The sequence below is a fragment of the Macrobrachium nipponense genome, chromosome 2, assembly GCF_015104395.2.
Source record: "Macrobrachium nipponense isolate FS-2020 chromosome 2, ASM1510439v2, whole genome shotgun sequence".
NCBI lineage: Eukaryota > Metazoa > Arthropoda > Malacostraca > Decapoda > Palaemonidae > Macrobrachium > Macrobrachium nipponense.
This window is the reverse complement of record NC_087201.1, coordinates 144,500,969-144,528,122: the sequence shown is the minus strand read 5'-3', so window position 1 is coordinate 144,528,122 and position 27,154 is coordinate 144,500,969.

Here is a 27,154-nt window from a genome sequence, read left to right as displayed (position 1 = left end):
GTTTCTTAACTCTGCTGATTCGTAGGCTTTTGTATTTAAATATATTATATATATATATATATATATATATATATATATATATATATATATATATATGTATATATATATATAATTATTATATATATATATATATATATATATTTATATATATAATATATATATATTATTATTATATATATATATATATAATATATATATATATAATAGTATATACATATATATATATATATATTATATATATATTATATATAATATATATATATATATGTATATAATATATTATATATATAATATCTATATATAGTATATTAATATATATTATATATTATTAATTAAATAAAAATTTAATTTAATATATATATACATATATATAAAATTAAATTTATATATATATCAATATATATATTAAATTCAATTCTCCTTCAATATTTTGTCACCATTAATGATACTGAAGGATTCAAATACTTTTTTTACAGCTTGATATGTAAAGTTATACAGAACTATATATAGCAAAGAGATGCAAATAAGTAGTGCTTCGTGCATAATTTTGAACTAAAATCATAGAACATTTCCCTCTGTTATTATATTTCTGAAAATGCATGGGTTCTTGGGCAATGATTGGGAAAACCCTTTTATGATTTGCATATTATGTTGAGGACGACAGATTCGCTGTGCTGCATTTGCATTAGTGGAATAACGAGTCAGCTCAGCAATAGTGTGTCAGTGTCTGTCTATCTGTCTGTCTGTGTTAATGCTCTCTGTTTACCATCTTTTATTTTTCATTCATTCTTAATCATTGTAATATAAACGCTGAAATATCACTCTAATCAAATTCCGATGATTAGTATATAATTACTTCGTAGCTAAAATGATTACTTTTCAGAAAAAATAGTTTAAAACCTGTGGATGCAGATATCGTGTATGGCAGGAAATGAAACTTATGTGTTCCGAAACTGTGTATAGTGGAAAGTGCTAACATTCAAATGCTCTATCTGAGACGTAAATGCAAATCACGAACAGCATTTTATCTCTTATCAAATTTTTGTATATGAAAAGTAGCCGCAGTTTTACTAATCTATCTATCGATCTATCTATATATCTATGAATGAAAGGATGAACTAAATACAAAACTAGTCCCCCTCCACCAAAAGCAATTTTTCTAATAGCCTATCCATCACTAACGGACTTCACAATCGCCAACAACCTCCCCCCCTCCCACACACCATCTCTATGTCTTTTATGAGGTAGATAAAGAATCTGTTAACGTGTTCATCTGATCCCACAATGACATCTTTATTTTTTGAGAAATTAATGTGCGAATTATGAACATATCTTCTTTCGTATAATGCGCATCTAATAATTTGATAAATTTCATTGAATGATTTCCATATGAATATTATATTATTTCTGTATTTTCTCTGTTACTGATTTCTCATTAGGTAACTCATTAGTGGAGAGGCCGAGAGAGCTCATTAGAGCGGTCGCTCTAAAGAGACGTAGTATCTGTCATTTTAATCACGCATTGACCGAAGAATGCTTATTAGGGGAAATTATTACGGGACATTGCTTCATCTTGTAAATAAATTCATCATTATGGTCTTGCCTTTCATGTATTTTCGCAGTGAAAAGAAGGATGAAGTATGTATATAATTGCGTAATGTATCTGTTTGCATTTGGAACTACTATACAAATTTTTTTTTACATTTTTTACCCAAAATAGTTGGGTAGAGAGCTAATATTCCAGTTCTAGTCAATGGACTACTCCACTGCTCTCTCACATACACACGCTTTCTTTGAGTGTGTGTTTGTACGTCTCTCTCTCTCTCTCTCTCTCTCTCTCTCTCTCTCTCTCTCTCTCTCTCTCTCTCTCTCTGTGTGTGTGCTTATAACCTGGATTTTCCCAATGCATCGATCCCACACGTAACCCGAATTCCGAAAGAGGTTTTCTTGCGCCTTTATGACGTCTTCATCTCTTCTTGGAAGTTACTTGAATTCGGCTTGAGACTTCATCAGGACGCGACTCTCGTCTTTGGATGTTTGGTTCGTCTCGTAACGGACTTCTCTCCTGTTCTTAACTTTTATTAAAGATGTGAAAGTGACAGGAGTATGAGTGAAAACTGTTCATTCCTGCAAAGCCACTCACACACACACACTCACTCATATACACATACATACATACATACATACATACACACATATATGTATATGTATTTATTTTATTTGTATATTGATATTTTAATCATATTTGTGTGCATATATTAGGGCTTGTGCCTTGTATGATAAGGCGCCCTATGAGGTAATGTTAGACTAGCGATAATCTATACGCTAAGTCGGTTGGTATTGCACTTCCATCTTCAATGGAGTGTCTGAGGTTTTGTAGATCACTTACGAAGTCGGTATTATCTTTACGACGATGTGTTAAACTCATGGTTCGGTGAGGTTCTTGTAGAAAACACTAAGTATAAAAAATTATATATTCTTCTGAAGTTTTACATGGTGAAGATCAGATATGATTGTACAAGTCTTCTAATAACGATAGCTTGATCGCTTCTGCCAATGATGATGGCTAATCCTATTCCTCTACATGATAAAGCTTAGGTAAAGAGGTACAGGTCTTCTAATGACGATCGCTAACTCTGTTCTGCCTGTCTACCATCTCTGTTACAAGTTATGAAGGAACAGACAGTAGTTCGAACATATGAACATACATACAATGACATAGTTTCATACGAACACACAATCAAATGAGACACGCTACAGACCACGTAGGCGGTAGTTGTCTCAAGCAGGGAGCTTGGACTAATGTTTATAAACAATTGAATGACTACAGGTGACGGCATTGTCAACTTAGCCTACATACTTATTGTATACGTCATCTTTAGCGTCTCTAGTCTGATCACATTCCTGCAAGCAATCTGGTTGACCTCTTTAGTTAGTTTTAGTATTTTATATATGGACTAACATTCCATATTTTTATTATGTTAAAACACTTACATCAGCTCGGTCAGCTACCAAAACCAACTACTAGAATATTACTCAAACTTGACTTGCATTTGACTTATGGAGTGTGATACAGACACTATGTGAATATATATATATATATAGTAATATATATAAAGTAATAAAAATTCATGGTGTACATGAATTGATTCAAGTAATAAAATATAAAACAATGATATTGGTAATAATAGTGATCACAGGATATATATGATACAGTTTTTTCACTTCATCTCTTTAAGATACTTATGCTACAGAAAATACTAATGTACTCTGATAAGTGCATAGAATGAAGATTAACATGATAAAAATCATATTTTAACTGATAAAAAAATTTCAATATATGAATTGATAAAATTATTAATGTTTATGCTGATTGATTCGTTGATTTTTATGCTAAATGTTATATATCGGCTTGTTCATTAATTCATATACTAACTCATAAATAACTGCAGATATTGGTAAGAAAAAAGGTAACATTGATTATAGGCTACCTGATTTGTTTATACATATGTATATGGATTCATATAATTAAGATTAATATATGTGCACTTTAAATAGATTACTATTTGCGTACATGCAGAGATCCTATTTAGAAAAAAATCATTCTGTATTTATGATCATATATATAAGATTCCTAGTGCGTACACGCAAAAAATATATTTCGATTCTGTTATTTATGATCATTATATAGGGGGAAAAAAATTCCTATGCTACACGCAAAAAATATATTTCGATTCGTATTATGATCAATTATACATATAGGGGATACATTGACGAGGTTATATACTTCATTTAACTAGCTTTCGAACCACTTTTCGTCCATTACACAGTTCCAGACACCACTATAGCCCAATGAAACGGCCTTTTTGGCATTGGTGAAAACAAGGGGAAGGGGAAAATTTGCCTGGGCGGGTCCAACGTTCTATTTTGCGCTCATACTTATTCTCTGAATCCTAAGCTACACGATTACGTTCGCGATGAATCAATTCATCCCAGCACGAGTCCTTCGCCAGCAAAGTAGAGTGAATATCCTTCGGGTCGTAATTGTCGGAAGTATGTTCCCATTTGTAGTCGAATTCGACAGCCGCTGGAGCATTCCGCATTAAAAACGAGATTAACGACGAGATACGGTGTCGGTCGAAGAAGTCCATGAAATTCTTTCACATGTAGGCGGTTGTTACTTGACTGTAGTCGTCCGCTGCGACGACGATTTTTTGAAGTTGCGATGTGAAACTCTTGTACTGCAGGATACTGTAACCAGGTTCCATTAATCAGCCTGCAAGTGAAATTATACTTGTCACAAGGGCAAAGTAAATTCAGACGACATCCAAATACAGGGGAGGGAAGAGAGCCATTTAGACCAGACTTAACCCACATGAATTCGCTGATATTTTGGAATTCAAAAGAGTCCGCTGTACAAACTTTTTATCCATGGCATTAACAATGAGTGAACCTATCCAGGTCTATGATGACTGTAAAAATATCCATAATTATAACAATAAATAGATATCATTACGAATCTCAAAGAAAATTCGATATTACTGGTAGTAAGTTACTAGACAAAGAATGGAAAACGGAGCTAATTGTAAGATTGCCAGGCAACATAAGAGTCAAAAGAGAAGATTAATCATGATTCTGTAGTTCTCTAATGCTAACTGCAATTAAGTTGTGATAAAATCTGATCCTATGTGCCCTAACAAAAGTTTCATATTCAATATTCTCGCGCGCATCCCCTGAGGTTAATTTTAAAAACTTTATTAATAGGTAGGAGGTGCAACGAAAAAAAAACCCACTATGTAACTAATTTCTAAATAAAAACTTTGGGTTTTTTTTCAAGAAAAATGTGACATTTTCCCATGAATGTTTTGACTTGAATTATAATAAGCTAATGTTGCAAGTAAATATTTCTATATACATATCTTGATACTTCTAAAGGCTATTAGTTCAGAAAAAAAAACAAAAAAAATTATTCATTTTGTTGTTATAGAAATTCTATTTGCTTATTTTGTTCATTAATTTTAAAATGATTGCAAGTCCTTAGCTAAAGTTGCATTGCGCATACGGATAGACATGTCTGCCTTGCCCATGAGAAGTTCGGGCTAAGCATTCCTTTCTCCAGTCAATCTGCTTTTTTGCAAGCGCGAGATGAAGCCTGTAAAGGAAGCAGATTATTGAGGTTAAAAGAACAAATGCTGATACGGCAATGATGACGTCGTCACTTGGCAGGGGATTGCTCTCAGCCAGCTAAGAGTTACGTTACTTGCTGTAAGAGATACGACTTTAGGATAAATTTTTTGTTTTTTTAATACTCGACCCACATGAGAAGAATGTCTGAAAAAAAAACAGTACCAAATTGAACAATATATTAGTTTCATGTTGGAAATCTGCATAATTGTAAAATTATGTTAAATTAAATATTCCTTATTCAAACTACATGAAAAAGGTTTCCATACAAATTCTATATATATTATAGCCCTGTTATAAAGATTCATATAGGATTATTCCATAGATAACATTTTCACTTCTAGACTTCCTGACTTTAAATCTCTTTTATTTTATATTTTATTTATTTATTTATTTTATTATTATTATTTTTTTTTTTCGTTTTTTTTTTTTATTTTGACTACGATATAAAAATCACGGGACAGACAATATGTCAGTAGGTTTTGATAGTGTTTGAACTTTTAGCTTATTTGTCATTACTAAAGCGTTAAGTTAGAGTTCAAATCTTTACGCATATATATTTGGATATTTAATTATCTATGGTTACGTTTTGCTTATTGATTTTATCGTGATTCCTTTTTTTTATTATAAATTGTAACCCTTCCGACTTCTTACGGAGTGTATTATATTGACTCCACTTGTATCCATATTTATTTTATTTTTTTATATTTTATTTATTATATTTTTTTTATATATATATATTTGATAAATTAATGGTTGGCTTAAATATGTGGAAAAGTGTTTCTAGCGGCGTACCGTATAAGGCTACTTGCGGCATCAATTCTATAGATACAAGATATAAATGATAAAGGTATTTAAAAACCGCGGGAACCGCTATAATCCAGTTCGGATCCAATATACGAGTTGTAACTCGTAAGACATTGACACTTCCTATTTAATTATCAGTTATTCTACCAAACCGATTGACTCTGGGTGATAAAAAATATATTATTGGTTTTCTTAATGGAAAGGAATTCACACACGAGTTTAAGGAGATTATTATTGATTTACACCACCCGAGTCAGATTATCCATGTTTGTTGAATTCCATGTTTACTGATTTAGCACTAATAAATATTCCTAACGCACTCAATTGCAGTGTTTGTTTTAGTGCTATTACTTCTATATAACGTGTCAAGAACTATTAACACTAAGAAGTGTTTATTCCCTCTGTCAGACTCGTAATTCTGTTAATAATTCTACGTATATTGTTTCAAGGATTGATTGGCACAGGATGAGGCTTGAACTGACAGGTTGTCTTAGTGTGTCCCATTGTTTCATGACACGTGTTACAATCAGTTTATGTGCTTTTTATATCTGTAAGCATTGTAGGCCAGTAAAATAGTGATTTGGCTTTGTTCTGTGACATAGTAGAGAACCCTGGATGACGGAATGCAACCAGTTTTATGACGATTGGTATGAAAGAGATTATTACTACTACCTGGTCGTTAGTCATCTGCTGTGTTCTTCGGGTTTACCTCGTCACAGACCTACACTATAATATTACATTTTGATTACATTATTCTGATACACATACTTTAAATATACTTTTGCTTTAGGGTTTTCTGCTCGAAGTGTTTATTGGTTTGCTTAGCCGCTGACCCTGTTTCGTTTCGAAGTGTTTATTGTTTGGTGTTTATTGTTGGTGTTTATTGTTTTGCTATCGCTGTTGACACTTGCTTTGTTTCAGTTGTAACAGTTCTGCGCTCCGACCCAGATATTCAATGCTCGCGATCTTTGGGTTAAGGAATTTTCTTGTTTAGATACGGTTTTAACAATAGGCACGGATGTTTCTATATCTTTTAGTCCAATTAATGGTTCTTTGCTGTATGGTGCGGGATTGCGGGATAATGCGTCAGCTATGATATTTGCTTTTCCCAGGTAGATATCTTATCTTGGCTCCATTAGGTAGATATCTTCTTTGCTCCAATAACCTGAATGATCATTTGTCACCGAGTTCCTTTTGGACTGTGATTAAAGCCTTTGAAAAACTCGGTAAAGGGACTCATGTCAGTAAGGACTTTATCAGGATAGCCATAGATTATGAACTTAAAATGTACTAGTAGTTAAAGATACCTAGCCCTTCCTTGCTTATTACTGCATATTTACTTCAGAGGGCTTTAGTTTACCTGAATAAAAAGCTATAGAAAGAACTGTTTATCATATTGCTGAAGTAGTATCCCTCTTACCCCTTGGTCTGAGGCGTCTGTTGCAATAAAAAAAAATTCCTTATTTAAATCAGGGATTTTAAGTTAGGTAAGCTGCATTTTCCGCTTTTAAAGATATCGAACGCCTGTGATGCTTTTCAGACCATAATAAATCTACGCTCTTCTTCGTAAGATCTGTTTAAAGGAGCTGTCATGATTGAAGAGTTACATATTTACATACGTTTGTATTTAATACCCACTACAGCGCAAAAGTGCTGTATCCCCCTTTACGTTAATAAGTACCGGAAAGTTATGAATAGCCGACACCTACCATGGACTACTTTTAAGACCTTGACCAGACACATAAAAAAACCTAGATAAACATGTTCGGTTTTAAAAACTACATTTAGATATTTTACTCTGAGATTATTTGTCTTTGTCTCTTTAGCACTAGCTCTACTTTATGTGAATGTACTTCTAAGGTATTAGAAAAGATTACAAGATCATCCATATAGGCATGTAGGTTATCCCCTAAAAGTCTCCAAACACTATATTGTAATTTGGGGCGCAACGTAAGCCGGAGGCATACGTAAAAATTGATAATGTCCCCTGGGTGTGCTGAAAACGGTGTATGAGGTACAATCACTTAGGTATGGTATCTGGTAAAAAGCATTAAGTAAGTCCAAGTTGGTGAAAAAAAAAAAAAATTATTCTAACCTAACAGAGATAAGATGTGTCGGACATCGCACTGGAAACTATCGGAAGTCGTTTCCTTGTTTAAGCGACAGTAATCTGCGCAGATAAGCCAAGGTCCGATCTTTTATGGCATGACGTTTGAGGGAAAAAAATTATATGGGCTTATTTGATTTCCTAATGGCTCCTATTACTAACATTTTTCAACTTCGTCATTTATCTCTATTTTAAAATTTCATTGAGAATCTATACGAAGGTACGTAAATAGCTTTATGTTTGTCCTTAGAACCGTGTTTTGGTGTTCAATGACATCCGTTTTTTCTCCCAGAGATCACTCGCTAGTCGGAGAAACTTCCTGGTATTCAGGTAGAAGATAAAAAAAAAAAAAAATTCTGCTGAATCACCTCTGCTTGAATGACTTTACGGATATTACTTTAGATAGATTATCAGAGAGATTCATCCACGACTGGTTGGGCGTGATTTAAAAATTAGCAACAATAAAAAATGCGATATTTATAACTTCCGTATCCACGATATGTATACTTTTAGGGCTTTGTTCGCGGAAATCGTTATATTTCAGAGTGTCGGGAAGGATTAAAATTTCATTCCCCAGCAAAGTCTTTTTACACGCACTAAGACATCGAGGGTGCATGCTTCTCGAGATTTTGTGTGCAAAGTACGACTGCGGTTGTGGGAGAATTCTGTTGGGTCATTTGAACAATGTTACGATTTATGAGACAAATGTATAGTTTCTTTATATAAGTTATTATTTGATTAACTGTCTCATTTTTGTTCAAACGGATTTTAATATGTTGAAGGTTTATAGGATTTTCCTTTGATAAACACGCCCTTATTTTGCAGGATGTAAGATAATATTTTGTATACCCCTAGATGAATCTTACAATTACACTAGATACAGATCAATGTTTTTTATAACTATAGAGGTATCTGTAAGCGCTCTCTTATCCGGACTTCTCATTAGAGAAGTTCGAACAACAGACGGTGAGTCCGTAAATACAGGATATTACGTCTACTAAAGAATTAAACAAGATATTCTAATTTTTACGGCGTACAGTCGGGCTTTATCCACCACTACTTATAATAACTTATGTATTAAAAAAAAAACGAAAACCTGCCTCTGATACTTTATACGGTCGTGTGTTTCATAGGAAAAAACTCCTTTTAATTCAAAAAGATATCGGTATGTATGAACCAACATCGCTTTTCCCCACTCTGCTAGAGTTCGTTATTTGTGTGGTATTTGCTTTGCTTTTTTGAAAACTTCGGCAGTTTTTGACTGACCTTGACCGCTTATGACTAGGTGACACAGTCACCGAGTTTGCTTGGTTTGATTCTGAACGGGCTATACTGTTCTATTTCTTTTGTAATAATTAGGATCCTTCTCTTTATTACCATCGGCACAAAAACGTATTGTGTGTTATTAGCATTATGTTGCTGGTTATGTATAAAGCAATGAATGACGAACTAATTAGGAACTGAGCGATTACTAATAAGACAAGTTATCACTACTGCATTCAATATTAACTGTTTTGTACTTCATTCTTTGCTAAAATTTGAAATAGTGAGGGATCCTGGTCAGCGCATTTAGCACTAATGAAAGTTTTTTATAGGCATGTTATTCCTTGCAATCCAGCTGTATTTTTAAAAGTTAAGTTGAGTCATTGAGGTTCGATATTTTATATAACTCAAAAAAACTCAAGGCTAAAACTGCGATTGGGACTTTGCAAAGGAGCATTTATTGTCATGACCCGAAATAGTGTTACCTCTAATTTATATAGATTTGTACGGGTGTTCCACTTGTTTTTGTGTGTTTCTAATCACTACGGTGCTTAACGACCCTATCCATGCATCTGTATAAATACAGACGTCCACTGCGTAAACGCATATTCACTGTTTAATATGATTTGTTACGTAAGGGATTAATAATCACCCAAAATGATAAAATTAAACATAGTATAGTGATTATGATATTTCAGTAGAACTTCTGGAAACAGACACTCAAAGATAAAAAAACTCGCAGTAGCGAAAATCTCAATGATGTAGATAATTTCTGTAAAAAAGTAAGATTAAGAATGTCTCGTAACTTCAGCCACAGGATAACGAAATTCGACCTGCAAAGGAAACACTCAAAGTTACTCCAAATGAATAAAAAATTGTACTTAGCTTGCTTTTGGCTTGAGTTCCCCCGTGCGCGTTGTTGGGATGATTCGAGCCCTTGAAAAATCCGATGCTGCAGACGCGTTCGGTTTGTTTCTTGCAGTGCCGGAAACGCTCACTAACGATGTTTCTTGAATGATTCTAATGAGAGACGAAGCTTGCGTTGTCGCTAGGAAAAAAGGACACGTCGGTTTTTGTTTCTTGAAGTTATTCACTAACGATGATACTAAGTTGCTTGAAGAATCTCTTGCTTTCGTCGTCGTTAAAGAGTTCTTGTTGTTTTCTGAAGTCGCTCACTATCGATGATACTAGGTTGCTTGAAGAATCTGCTGCTTCCGTCGTCGTTGACTTCTTATGATACATGATTTATTATTCTGATTTTTCTTCGTAGGACGTTGTAGAGTTCTTCTGGTACGCGGCCACCAATATTAGCTTGTGCCTTGTATGATAAGGCGCCCTATGAGGTAATGTTAGACTAGCGATAATCTATACGCTAAGTCGGTTGGTATTGCAACTTCCATCTTCAATGGAGTGTCTGAGGTTTTGTAGATCACTTACGAAGGTCGGTATTATCTTTACGACGATGTGTTAAACTCATGGTTCGGTGAGGTTTTTCTTGTAAAAAGGAAAACTAAGTATAAAAAATTATATATTCTTCTGAAGTTTTACATGGTAAGATCAGATATGATTTGTACAAGTCTCTTAATAACGATAGCTTGATCGCTTCTGCCAATGATGATGGCTAATTCCCTATTCCTATACATGATAAAGCTTAGGTAAAGAGGACAGGTCTTCTAATGATGATCGCTAACTCTGTTCTGCCTGTCTACCATCTCTGTTACAAGTTATGAAGGAACAGACAGTAGTTCGAACATATGAACATACATACAATGACATAGTTTCATACGAACACACAATCAAATGAGACACGCTACAGACCACGTAGGCGGTAGTTGTCTCAAGCAGGGAGCTGGACTAATGTTTATAAAACAAATTGAATGATACAGGTGACGGCATGTCAACTTAGCCTACATACTTATTGTATACGTCATCTTTAGCTCTTAGTCTGACACATTCCTGCAAGCAATCTGGTTGACCTCTTTAGTTTTAGTATTTTATATATATGGACTAACATTCCATATTTTTATTATGTAAACACTTACACATATATGTTTTTGCTCTTGTCTGCCCCTTTTCATCGTAATCATTGAGGTTGAAAGCGTTATTGTCAAGGCAACCATAAAAAAGAAGAAAAACGAATACTGTCTAATAATGCCACGAAATTTTATAACCATTAGGAAGGCCTAAAGGGACCCCCCAAGAAAAAAAATCATATCTTACTAAGGCTGCTTAAATTTCTGAATACCTAAAGGTTGCTCGGAATTACATATAAAACTAATAATAAGTATTATATATGGCAATAACGGTAATTGGAACATTTTCGTTCCCTAACCTGAAAGTTCACGGAGCGTTATTATCGATGTTACTGAGTCTGATTTTATATTATTGTAACAAAAATTGTATATTAGAGCTCAATGCACCAAACCGCAGTTTTTTCTAATTTAGTAATTTTTATTTTCTCGCTTCCATTGATAAATTTTCCTAAACCATTTATTTGTGCCAACGTAAAGGAATTATATGTAATAAGGACATCTGCCCAGGAAGCTCATACCTTTGTATCGACCTCAAAAGGCGTAGGTTCGAGTACCGGCTGGGACAGGTGCACTTTCAGTTGATTCCATTTGGATGCGAGTTATTTCAAGGGTATAGTGAATTCGATGTTTAGGGTTTTGTTTTAATGTATGTGGGTGTAACAAGGTGTGTAAGTTCTTTTCTCAGTTTGCAGAATTTTTTTCAAGCAGCCCTTGGAGAAGATTGGTTCCGAAGAAGACCTTTCCAGAGTGAACGGTCGTCAGATTTTTTATTTCTATTTCCAATTCCAGTTAGCCCGTTCTGAAAAACCTTATTCCCTCTTACTTCAGCTTATGCACTGCCAACATAAATAGAAATTCGGAACTTCGCGCAGGCTGGAATTGCTAGGTTTGCTGTGTTTTGTCTTTGCTTGTTTATCAGAGAGAGAACAAATTTATATTTGATCATTTATCTTTATAATTATTAAAAAGTTTTGCCAAAATGCTCGTTTTTCTTTATCGAGGGCTTATTAACGTTGTTGTGATTCTCGACAATCTGAGTTCATGGTGAGCCAATCTATAACTGCGTGATACTAAACAAATTCTCTCTCTCTCTCTCTCTCTCTCTCCTCTCTCTCTCTCTCTCTCTCTCTCTCTCTCTCAGTATAAGTCGAACTAAGATTGCATGTAGAATGTATGACTCTCTCTCTATCGCAGTATAAGTCGGACTAAGTTTCCATGTAGATTGTTTGGCTCTCTCTCTCTCTCTCTCTCTCTCTCTCTCTCTCTCTCTCTCTTTTCCTTTTATTAGGAATGAAAGTTTCTACATCTGGCGGAAGTTTTGAAGTTGGGTTCAGTTATCTGAATGATATTACAAGTTTAAAGTCTAACAGATATTTCTTGAACTTTCTTGTCCTAAAGTTCTAATATGTTGTGCTTCTTTACTACAAGCGCTGTATATATACTATATATATATATATATATATATATATATATATATATATATATATATATATATATATGTATATATAATATATATATATATATATATATATATAATTTATATATATCTATATATATATATATATATATATATATATATATATATATATACATATATAGATGTGTGTGTGTGTGTGTATGTATGTATAATTTGAAGAGACAGGGTGCAATTCTTCAAGTGCGCAATTCTTCAAGTTAATAGAACTGGAAAGTACAATGTGTAATTTATGCACTGCCCGTCAAATTAGCCGTTAGCATACGTCATCACATTACAGGCGACAACCACTGATTCAGTCTAATATCCTGCAGGTATTATTATTATTATTATTATTATTATTATTATTATTATTATTATTATTATTATTATTATTTGAAGATATTCATATCCATCAAGCGGAAAAGGACTTTAACTTGCAAATAAAATATCCCAGAAGAGCTTACCCTTAACAAATAGGTTAATGGACAGTAAAGGTTACTACAATACTGAGAACAGAATGACCTGAAACATTATCAGTAATATTATGATACTCATTAAACCTAAATTGCTTCCAATTTAAACAAATACAAATGGAGCAGTTTTTTTGGCACTGAAATTTTAAAATAATGGAACAGATTAATGTGTAATTAAACAGGTGAAAAAAACAAGTTCCCTTTTGTAATCAGTACAGCACAAACTTTTAATTTCACTGTTTGAATAAGAAATCATGCCCAAAAATTTCAATACAGTAAAATTTTAAATTACGGAGCAGAGTAGTAGGTAACTGAACATGTATAAATAAATCAGTTCTCTCTCTTTGGTCATTAAATCACAGAAATAATTTCAGTGTTTGATTTAGAATCACTCACCTGAGATGTACTTTGGCCACTTTTGTTTCGGAATATCTTACACAAGAAAGGTCAAACGAAATCTGGCAGTCAAAAACTGGAAGGGAAAATTAAGTATGACCCAAACTGCCGCTATAAAAACCCAACCCAACTAAACCGTTAGGGCGTCCTGTGTTTACAAGACCCATCAAGCATTCCTCCTCCAGCAGACGCCAGACAGCCGTCCTTCGGGCGACGCGGCGGTCGTCTGGTTCTGTTCCTATGGCGGGTCAGGCGAACTGCGGCTTGGAAACAGTCTGGAGAACTATGGAAATGGGCATAAATTCCACCGGATTATTAGTGCTGTGTGGGTTAGTCGTTTTGTGAATAGAGTTCTCAGTTTCTGCAAATTTCACTTCGTAAATGTTGCACAAATGTCGAATGTTATTATGGAGATGACGTAGCATATTTTCTGCCGTACATCCAATAAAAATAATGAATATTTTCACGGGCGATTTCCGTTAAAAAGAACGGAAGGAGGAGTAAACATCTACGTGTCTCATCCTACGCTTCGATAACCAAAAATCCCTCATTAGGATGCCTTCTGCTTCTGCCGTGATGTCAGAAGTTTGGTTTTAATGGCACTATTCCTCGGGCAAACTAGACTGGCCTCCATCGTCGGCACCGGTTGTGTTGGTCGTATAGTTTATTTATCCAGAGATTCTACCTCTGGTATTTAAAATCTTTATGAAGGGCTGTCTCTTTCATTTTCTTTGGGTGTTATTTTCTCAATCCTGGAAGCCCCTTCAAAGTCCGAAGAGAAGTAACCTTAAAAAAAATGTTACAAATTTTCGCCATTTTCGAGGACACAGGAGAATCATGAATGTAATAATGGCGTAATCTTTTCTCATCTTACCATTTTCATGATTTTTGGGGTTTGTTGTCCCTTTTATTATGATTCCAATCAGCCAATATTATGGGCTGTCCACTGTGCAAGCTTTGAAAGAAAATAACATCACTGCATTTCTGTTTATTGTATGTTTAGTTTATTCGTTTTTAATTCTCCGAAAAAGAAAGTATTATAGAGGATTTACTACAAGAACGATAAAGGAAGAGTGACGCAAGATTTCATTTTAAAAATCTAGTTAGATTACAGTCTGTCGCAACATGTGCAACAAATGGTAAACATTTATAAAAATCTTCTTTTGTCAAAGTCATATTTCACCTATATGGTCGCACGGCCATTATGAAATATGGTTCATCCTTCTGGGGAATTAAATTAACCAGACGAAGGCAACGAAGTAATGACGACTAAATTTTTCGGGAGGAGAATTAAGGGAACAGCATAGTTTAACTTTAGATAAAAAAAGGGACAACTATTTATCGTCCTTCTTATATTTCATAACCCAAAGGAAGGTAATCTTTTTTATCGTTTTTATCGCCCATCTTCAAAGAATTTTAGGCCCAGATATGAAAAAGAGAAATCGGTTGCATACCAATAACAATTTATTGTATAAATAGTTGTTACAAAGTAAGGAAAAACGTGGGGAGTAACAATTCATTTCTCCCTACGTTGACGACTCAGTGTAGGAGGCAATTTTACCACGATTAGGGACAAATTCCCGACAAAAAGTAGTCATTGTCTTGCGACAAGTAGTATGCAAAGTAAATTACACACCACACACTCTCTCTCTATCTCTCCTCTCTCTCTCTCTCTCTCTCTCTCTCTCATTCTGCAAGTCAGTCGTCGGTTTATCCACCTTGAAAATGAGACATTCGCTGAAACGAGCTTCTCTCTTTGGACAGAAGAAAATGTTAGGAAAATGAAACAACGGTTGAGGAAACCTGTGAAGATCCTTGATTGTGAGAAAGTCTGAGGGTTCTAAAACCCCTATCAAGTTAATACGGCAAGATCCTGAGATCAAAGACTCTCTGTCTGTCTGTCTGTCTCTCTACTAACTTAGACTCGCGATATTCCTTTGGTGACGATGATCGCCGGTAGGAAACTATTATCCTTATGAACGACTTCCTTGCAGCTGCTGTTATGTCCTTCCTTGATTGCACATCTTTTCCCGCCAGGGAGCTACAACCCTTCTCACGTCGGGTAGCCGAGCTCTTGCGCGTGCGCCAGTTTACACATTTGACATTAGGAAGGTATAATCAGATGTTTATTGCTTAAATTTACTGTAATAATAGCACCCGAACGTTCTGTCTGTCTGTCTCTCTGTCTCTCTCTCTGTCTCTGTCTGTCTCTCTCTCTCTCTCTCTCGGCTATTCATGTCATTGACCTAACTTTCCAACTGACCTGAGGCACTTTTAGCATCCTTAATGGAGTCGCAATTGAAACAAAATTAATTTAATTTCTTAAAAGCCTTTTAATCAAGCAAAAAGGTTTGATGTAGCAAGGTATGAAAACAGTCGACGTCAAATGACTTCCCAGATGCAACGCCAGAGAGCACGATAAACAATTAAGAAATATTGGGAATTTACTTCATTTAAAGAGGAAAACAGGTAAGGCTTACATCAGCCGCCTCCCCCCCCCTCCTTTCTTTTCCCCCCCCCCACCCCCCCCCTTTTTATTTTTATTTTAATAAGACAGACAAAAGTGGTATTTCGTTATGTATCCTGAGTGATGGATTAAACCAAGCTTGGCATTAACAGAGACCCAAATGTAGGATCTGGCATGTGGTAAATTTTTGAAATACGAAACTTTGAATACAAAATCATGATTAAGGTATCCTTGCAAATCAAAATACCATTTTAATTGGTATTGCCCTTTCCCAGTTAAGAATGTGACCTCTCTCTCTCTCTCTCTCTCTCTCTCTCTCTCTCTCTCTCTCTCTCTTTGTGATATTTAAAAAGAATCAAGATGCGAAATGGCTATTAGTGGATATTTTGTTACATCATTTAATGAATGCAAGAAAATTTGATGGCAATGCAACTTCTTTCGTTTTTTTTGTGGGGGCGGGGTAAGAAAATATAGCATAGGATAGCCTATTGAAATCTGCACTAAATATCATTCTCATCGTCTTCGTGAATGATGAAAGAAACACGTTAATGCAGATAGACGAATCTTCATCTAAACAACATTTTGCTCATCAATACAAACCGAGCAAACCATTCCAACAACATCCTTACTTCTACACTGAGACAAAAATGTGAGAGGAAATGTTTCCTCCAGAAAGCCTCTCACCTGCAAGCTTTGATGTTAGGAACCCATTCAAAGATTTCTTCTTGAACGTTGTCTATCCAAGGATTACCACGTTGAACAAACCAAAAAACATTTCTAAGTTGCATTGCTGAGTGAAGTTTGTTCGTGTCTCCAGCATAAACAGAATTTACAAGCGTTTTCCCACAAAACACACACACACACACACACACACACACACACACACACACACACACACATATATATATATATATATATATATATATATATATATATATATATATATATAATATATATATATATATATATATATAATAATCCTAACAGGTCATCATTGAAAGGGGTGGCGGATGGTATCAAGAAAAATATATTTTATTCAAAAATTATTACAAGCTTCCTGGGACTAAGAGCTCTCATTGTCATTGGACTGTTAGTCCAGGAAAGCTTGTATCTGTTTGAATAAATATTTTTGCTAGATGCAATCCAGTTTCAATGAAGACTTGTTAGTAATTGTATTAATGCAAGAGAATAATAGTGTAGTGGATATAGTTGATAATATATAAAATGTATGCATTATATATATATATTACTATATTATATATATAATATACTATATATATATATATATATATATATATATATATATATATATATATATATATATATATATCTACTAAAAAAAAATCGAAAAAGGATCGTCTGCAAATAAAAACCGGTTAAAACAAAGAACCAGCTATGCCTCAAGAAAACATTAAACATGAAAAAGCATAACACATATAAAAAAAAGAAAAACTGAGATGTTCAATTTGATCGAATATGTCAAGTGACTTCGTATTTCCCCATAATTGAAAGACCCAACATTTTAATAGTGCTTTACTCTTAAACGAAATATAGCGTAATATTTGTTATGAAAAATGAAATAAAAAAGCCGTTTGTTGAATCAGTTAACGGTTTCATTTGTATAGGAAATAAAAAGGAAACGGTTTTCAGAGATTTCCAAAACCTTCCGGAGGAGGAAGCTCGATACTTCCTTCGAAAATCGTTTGTCAGTTTACTGGGCTCCGGAGGTCCGTCTTTTAACTTTCGATTAAATCTTCAAGAAGTTGGAATTTCTTCCGACTCCGCTGTTGTTTTTGTTCCTGTTTCCTGTTGGTGTTTTTTTTTCTGGAATCTTTTAGAGGCGAAGCGTTCGCCTTTAGAATGAAATTGATAAATTCCGGATGAATTTCTTTCCATGGGTGAGAGAGAGAGAGAGAGAGAGAGAGAGAGAGAGAGAGAGAGAGAGAGAGAGAGAGAGGATCTTCAACTGGTAGAGGCAGACAAAATAAAGTGAGAGAAACTTTTTAATAGAGAGAGAGAGAGAGAGAGAGAGAGAGAGAGAGAGAGATAACAGACCTAACATAGACTAAGAAAGAGTGACGCTATTTACCTAAAATTGTGCCTGACACACACACACACAAAACACACACACACACACACAAACACACACGCACACACAGAGAGAGAGAGAGAGAGAGCAGAGAGAGAGGATAAAATAGCTAAACTAACACTAATAAAGACAGAGACGGAATGGCTAACAAAGACTAAGAAATAGAATACCCAATAAATAAAGCGAGCACATCTGACGTATCTTTCCAGTCTTATATCTTCAAATATTTACACATTCGTTTATAGTCAGTAACGAGACATGCCAGTCATGTTCAAATTGTTGAACAAGTAATTTAGTTTATTTTTGTGTAAGATGATTTTTGCTTTACAATTCATGACTGTTCTCGAATGTCTATTTGCCTTCGGAGAAAAATAAAACAACAGCTGTCACAGTCATCCTTCAACTGTTTCATCAGCAACAAGATTAATCCACCTTATGCTTGCACGGGCTCTTGCTAGAACTGTTTCATCATGGATGAATTCTCAATGCACTTTTATTCACAGAACTAGAAAAGCAAGTCAGATAGGTGTGGTTACTATTTCTTGAAGATTTTATTATTTCAGACAAGCACTAAATTGATTTGTCATTCATTGATAAAAGAAGATGCTTCAGCCATTGAGGAAACAAATCGTACTTGAAGGTGATCACGACTCCTTCAAAGCTGTCTTTTGCTCTATGAAGCTAATATCTTTCCGTAGGGCATAAATATATGAATAAATACAAGAAAACTCTTCGTTGGGCTCCTGGTAGAACTGATCACAGGATGGCCTTACGTTATGAAGAACTCTATCTCTCTATCTATCTATCTATCTTCTATAATAATCAAATCCGAGTCGATCTAGTCCTCCCCCGGCTGACGGTAGGGGAGACATGACACAGCCGTACCCCTCCTTAGTCTACTGAAAATTCCACATGAAGTGGTAATGTTGAGATTTGAGAAGAAAATTACTAATATTCAGAAAAAAGTCTTGTGAAAAATCAATTAAAGATGTATAAATAGTTATCACTGCACAAACTGTGATAGATGTTACTGCATTTAGTTAGCTATCATTTAAAATCTTTCTAAGAATAGCCTTTTCTTAATTTTCTTAAAATTCTTGTTTAATTCTATCTTTCATCAGTTTAGCGAATCGGCTCAAACACTCGACTGAAATTTTACATTGACAAAACAATGCACTACATCCTAGAGATACCTTCACGCAACTGCAATTTGCACTTCCACATGTATTCCCTTCAATAGCACAAGAACATTTAATAAGCTACAGAAAATACTCTGGAGCACATGATACTCCCACCCAAGATACACCCATAGTCAGTCGGGTCCATAAGGGGTGGATTGACTTTATCAGCACATTTCCATCGAGCAACCTGTAGGTGACACCGGTAAGCATGGTATCTAAATGCGGGTGCTGTTGGAGGCAGTGTCTTTAACTGGGGAGCTCTTAAAACTTTATTGGCAGAATATTTTTTCTGTCATACCGCATACCTACTAATGTCAAACATGGTGTCAGAGGCTTTTGACAATAGGTATGCCGTAGCACCGTGATATAAATGTTGTTGCTTATTGCATTACGTCCGACAAGTTTGCATTTAAGTATCACCAAGCCCAGCAATCTGGTAACTTTGCCTTACAACATTTACAACAGTTGCCTTTCCTATTCGATATAATTGTGCTGCTAAAATGTTTGAAACTCTGGGGTGGTGTTTTTTAACAGTAGCTTTGACGTTTCTTTGACTACGTCCCCCAGAAGTAGCTTCCAGCATTACTGCACACTTTAGGTTATGCTTGTGGCAATGGTGTAATAAAAGTACAAAAACATTTGTATCATCACATATGATTATTAACTCTGGCCATTATTAAATTGAGCAGCTGATGGATTATTATGACATTAGCTTCTTCTTGAGTGCTGTAAAGGTCCTCGTGTGGTTCCTCTTGACCATTTCGAATAAGAGTGGGGATTGGAGAAGGCCCAGTGATCACTAGCTTATATTTTTACTTCTTTCTACAACTTTCTCTGTCAGTTTATACTGAATGACCTGAATTTTGTTTTTGGTGACAGAGAGAGAGAGAGAGAGAGAGAGAGTCACACTTTGACTAGGGAGAAGGCTGATCATACTAAGTTTGTATTTTCTACTGCTTGACATGGCTCGTGACTCTCTTGTATCCTTTTTGATACTAAGAAAATAAGATATGCATCACTCTTATCAAGTCTATCCAGTATGTATGAGCAATAAGCATTACAATAGTTACTAACAGTTCCTTTATTGGGCTAAGTTATTACCCACATTATTGAGATGGCTTTTGTAGCAATCTGTATCTGGTATATTCTCTTTGCAATCATTTACAGTGGTGGAAGCAATAGTATTTACAGCTCCTTGAACATCATCATTATCTTCATCTTTTGACAGCTTTATGAGATGACTTGCAGATGATTTTGAATAATAATACTAGCGTAACTATAAGCAGGCAGTACTATGTACTCCTTTTCTAAAATATCCATAATAGTGCTCATAAACTGACGACACTTTAGCTTTCCACCATGGGCAATATAAACTTGATGAAGATTAAATGAATTTCATATCTGGGAATAGTCCTTTTTCATTTCAATTATGCAAGCATGTAGGGCAGGAGTATTATCCATGTCAGTAATATTTGAAGAAGAGCTCTCTGGTTTACAGTATTTTGGTTTAACAAACGTTTGATAGCCTTTTTGGTGGTATCGTCCATATGCAGCATGAAGATCTGCAGAGCCCCACTGATCATTACGCAATTTACAAACATTTAATATAGGTTCTTTAAAAGGTTTCTGTATCACCACGGTCTGATGTGCGGCATACTGATGCCCATGTACCTTTTCTTTTCTTTCTCTTAAGCCTGGTTCACACTATGCCAGTAATTTAGTCAAGTGGCAAGTAATTTAGCTACTAAACGTGTCTGAACACCAAACAGTTTAGCCAAGTAGTTTAGTAAGCAATTTAGTGATTTAGTGTTTAGTCGATCCAAAATGTTCTATTTTTACGGTCAAGTAGTAGCTCCGCCCACTTGCCATTCATCCATTAAACCAGTGAGAACACGTGTTGAATTTAGTAATTTAGTGGAGTTCATGAGTTGTTGGTTGCCGCAGAAATGGCACTTCGATGGAATGAAGAGACAACACTAAAATTTATTTCAAAATATTTATAACATGAGAGCTTGTGGAGGGTTAAATATCCACAGTATAAAAATAAACAAATCAAGCAAAGTGCCTACGCTGATTTGGAGAAAACCATGGATATACCTGGATTTGGAGAGGAGATAAAAGCGAAAATCAAGAACATCAGGTATTTTCCATTTTTATGCCTCCGTAATCATGTTAGTAATTTTTTTCCAGTTGTGATAAGGTTAAAATTGGTTAAAAACGGCTATATGTTTTGCTTTATTCATGTAATTACATTATTATTCTATATTTGTTTGTTTTCTTCTCAGATCAACCTACTCACAAGAATTGAGAAAAATCAAGGAATCCAAAAAATCTGGTGCCGGGACGGACTCGGTTTACACTCCATCGGTGAAATGGTTCACCATATTTGATGAATGCCTAGGGAACATAAATGCAATAATAATGGAAAGTAAAAGCAATTTGGTAAATACATATATTTAATTGTCTGAATTATAGTATTTCCTTACAATTCTTAATGTATCATTCTTGCCTGCCAAGGAACAGAGCCATCTTCCACAAAGTAATTGGCATATCTTTCCCGAAGATAGTAGACCGACCAAAAGAACGGTTGCTTAAACATGTTGGTAGTGGTACCAATCCTTGAGGTGCTGGCACCTCTCTCCAATTACCGGGGATGACAGTTGCTTCACTGAGATTTTCTTTGTCTACTGTATATACAAACTGTGTGTTCTGTACTGTTGTTTGTATGAGCCAATTGTGTAAAGTGCAACATGCCTTGACGATGCTCACCACTTTTTTAGGACTGTAGGGCATTGGTTTCTCAAACACTCTGAATCTGGCGGCTAGTATACCAAATGAGTTTTCAACTATTCTCCTAGCCCGCGACAAACGATAATTAAAAATCTTTTGCTTTAATGTTAATTTACTTCCGGGGAAAGGTTTTAACAGGTATTCTTTCAAGGGAAATGCATCGTCGCACACTAGGAAATGACCTTCTGGTAGCATACCATTCTCTAAAGATTGATACAAACTACTGTTACGAAAAAACTCCCCATCCATCAGAAACTCGATCATTACAACCTATGTATATAAACTGAAGCAATATTTGATGATCTACAACTGCCATTAAGAACACTGTTTGATTCTTTGTAATTGTAGTATAAACTTCCTGAGTCATGAGGTGCTTTTATAATGACATGCTTGCCATCTATTGCTCCACAGCATCCAGGAAAATTCCATTCTTTCTGAAAACCATTTGCAATCATTTTCCAATCTGTTGTACCAGGAACCTGAAAAAAGTAAAAATAAAGTTAAATTGTGGTTTCAATTTAAACTAATATATTATAGTGGTGAACGGTAGGTACTAATCCCATTAGTATGTCCACCACTTTACCTTCCCTCCCTTTATATTATAATGGCTCCTAACTTAAATATATACCTATTAAAATACTTTTTTCTTTTCCAGATTAACAACGATGGCGTACATATTGCAGAAACTGAACACAATGACTCTGTAGTGCTGGATAGTTTAGAAAAAAAAAAACGAAAGTGATGCAGCTATCTAGTATGGTATCCCAACTGAAAGACATATCTGAAGCTGCTATGACAGATGAAAACGAGTTCGAGGTTTTTGGGAGACACATTGGGCTTCAACTTAAATCTTTGCCAACACTATTGGCACTCGAAGCCCAGGAGCACATTCAACTCTACATAAATAGAGTTCGACGTCAGCATCTGCTAAACGTAAATGAACCCCAAACACTTAGCAGACCAATCACACCACTTTCATCTGGTGATTCAATGGAAGGAAGACACTATACGCCCTAGTCTACTATATCGGAAGTACATGTTGAACATAATACGTGTAGCCAGGAGTCTGCAATAATATCGACAGACATAATTACTGAAGCCTTTAATATTGCTAATTATGATAACTAAACATAAATGTAGCAAATGTTTAATTAATAAATGATTTGTGACATATATTTATGATTTATTTACTCTTACCTTGATAACTTCCTTTAATGATTCGTAGATACAATCGCAAATCTCTATCAAAAACTCTGAAATAGTTGATTTCCCAAGTCGAAATAGATGTGTGAGAGTTCTTAAACTACATCCAGTAGCAAGAAGGTATAGAACTGCCTGTAATTTAGTTTTTGCCGGAACTGCACTCCTTAAATGGGTATCATTTCGTTGAATTTGTGATTGCACTTTCATCAAAAGAAAGTTAAAACATTCTTGACTCCTTCTGAATGTTGAGTAGTATTCTCTAGGATCTTCTACTTTTAATTCCTTGAGAAGTGAATTAGTAGCTCCTAGTTGATTTCTTCTCTGAATCCATTTTCGTTCCCATAATCTTTTTCTTTTTGAAACATTTATTTCTTCCTCCGCTTCCTCTAAAATAGCTATTGCAATATCTTTTATTAGCCTTTTAGCTTTGCTGTGTTGCCTGTTCATCTTGCGATGCCTTACACACTAATGTACTCTACTTGACTGGTTGTGCGAACGAAATTGATCAGTTTAGTAGGAAAGTAGTAACTAAACTACTGGCCACTTGACTAAATTACTGGCATAGTGTGAACCAGGCTTTAGGGGAAGTTGGGGTAGATAGTGATTGGTTCTATGTTTCTTTAAGTATCGGGCGAAATGCAGCGAAGATGTATAAGTTGATAAACAGCCTTTGTAAATTCCCCATGTTGTATCTGAAATTCACTGTGTATCTGGATTTCAAACGTGATACAATTATCTCTCTTTTTACTTGATCATTCTGTTTGTTGATGTTTCCTTAATATCAGTTGAAGTGCCTTTACAAAAGGATGATCTTTAAAAATACAATCGTTCATCATTGAAAAGAATTATATTTTTCTCTGAAATTTGTTGCTCATGGAAAATCGAATGGCGATAATTCACTAGCTGATATATTAAAGTTATAAATGAGAGAGGTGTACACATGTAGCCTATATCAGCGATATATTTAACAGTATACTAATATTTAAACTAAAGAACAAACAGCTGATAATTCATAAAAGCCTGATAAACCAACCTTTATCTAAAGTTCTTAAAAGTAATCCTTATACTACGTGTCTTCATAAATTTCATCTTATCTTAAAATCTAAAAAAGAAAAATTATAATCTGTAGTTCTATGAATTACAGAATTCATAATTATAATTTCTAACGCATATCAAAACATTCCGAATGTTTATGAACTATCTGGAAAACACATTTCATAAGAAAAAAATACATGATATTAGAGGCAGCCTTAAAATTGCGCTATTAACAATTATTTTATTATCGGTCGTTTAAAAGAATTCCCCAATGGTGACAAGGTGTCATCCGGAATTTCCTGACTTTCCAGACCCTAATGTGGTACCGAAACAATGGAAAAACATTTGATTCTCACCATTACCCTTTCAAGTGAAATTTTGCCCTTTTTTCAGTAGACTACCTGCAAACGGTGGTAGGTAGGGGAACAGGGGGGAACAGGAGGGTAGGGAAGACATACACCATCCTCCTGCAAACCTGTTTGTCCACCCCGGTTGGAAGCTGGCTAGGTAGGTAGGGGATTGGGAGGGTAGCAGAGACAGCAGCGCCAACAAGCTCGTATTGCAAATTAAATTACGGAATATATATTGTGCCTGTGGACAGAGCAAAGTAAATAGGGGAAGGGAGCTTATGTTCCCTCCTTCACTTTACGTTCATTTTATAGATTGAGCCAACAAGGAGACTGGCAGAGAGACAAAAAGGAAATTCAAACATACAGAAGCAGCAGGTGACAAGGGGGAGGCAGTGTGGAGAAGAGGATGAGGAGTTTTTCACGAGAGAGAGAGAGAGAGAGAGAGGAGAGAGAGAGAGAGAGAGAGAGAGAGAGAGTCAAACGTCGGGTGGTTTGGAAGGAGCGAAAATTTCATTTGAATATTTGATGAGCCTTATTACTACAATGTTTTCAGTTTCAACACCCAGAAAATATCCATCTGCATATGTCGCATATTTAAAAGACGAATGATACTGTTTCTGCTGAATTCTACCTTTTTCCTCTACTCATCTTGTGCTTGTGAGTATATATATATATATATATATATATATATATATATATATATATATATATATATATATATATATATATGTGTGTATATATATATATATATATATATATATATATATATATTGCTACTTTCAAAATGCTTATAAAATCCCCTCTTGACTGTATTTCAAAATGTTTATATGTAGAGTGGCAATATTTTTTCAGATTTCCTTAGCTGGAGTTTAAAATTTGTGTTCAGATTTTGCATAACATAATGTAAAAGAGTATATAATGTACAATGTAAAGAAAGAGAGAGATTATCTTTGTCCATTCGAAGCTAGAGTTGTTTCCCTATTATGTCAATGCCGTGTGATAAGAGACCCCGAAGATTCTGCTTTGCTTTCCTAACCTGTCAACACGTTTGATTAGAGATCTCCATTGTGCTTTGGATTCCTGTCATCACGTCTGATAGGGACATTTGCTCGAGTCTGTCTCGATTGAGTCGTGTCTTTTTAAGCAGATTGGTTTCATACGCGTACGTCTTTGCAGAAACCGCGTGTAGATTTCACAATATTTCTGTAAAGTTGCGTCATGTTCGAAGTTTCTGGAAGAATTGCATCATCTTTCTCATTGCCCAAAACGTTTGGTGCCATCTCCACTATCCAGCTTTCGTAAGGAAGAGTTTTTCATTGCAACTTAGAATCGCATCGCATTTAGACCTCCTCTCTCTATCTCTCTCTGCCTCGCCATAATTGATATTAACGTAACGTAAATTGGTCACTTGTAACTTGTAGATTTCAGATTTGATGTTTCTTAGAGTTTATTTAGTGTTATTTAGTGCTTTTTGTGGAATCATGTGAATTGATGAATTTTTTGAAGAAAGAAGTAGGTATACCAAGGTAAAGTGTGTTATATTTTTATTAGTTGCAACTAATAACTAATAGTAACAGGGGTTTGGTAAAAACTAATAACTAATAGTTACAATGGTTTGATAAAAAATTTATATTTTTACACATTGCAAATTTTTTTATTTTGTGCTTGTTTCATTTGAAGTGCATTTATCCATTTTCTTATTGAAGTGTGTGTTTTTATTTGATATTCTGTGTGATTGATACTTTTTGCAATTTTGGTATTTTCCACATTTTTCTGTGTTTTCATTTGCATTCACAATTTAATTAACTTATTTATTTTCATTACTTAATCGATGCATATCTAATTGAAGTTAACACTTGTGAATTAATTTAAATTTTCTTAGAATTATTTTCAAGTTTCATTGTTGTTTAGCACTTGTGAATTAATTTCCAAATTTTAAATATTGTCTAACACATTTGAATTTCGATTGACTTAATTTTCTTGAATTCTGTGATAAATTAATTTTGATTTAATTTTACTTAATTGATTCAAGAATTAATTAAACTTTGCTTTGTTTTCAAGTAACAGTAATTTTCCCTGATATTGTGAATTTCACTTATAAATTTTGAGTTTCATAATAAATTTTTGTATCTAAAATTTTTATAAGTATTTCATTTCTCACCAGTATGCATGCATTTGATTATATTTAGCTTAGGTAGAAACATAGAGTGGTAATAGATCTATTTTCTTTCAATTTACTTGAAGTGAGTTAGAACCCGGAAAGTACTTAGACTTCTGAAATCAGGGAAATACATAGAGTTTTAAAGTTGTTGATGGAGTG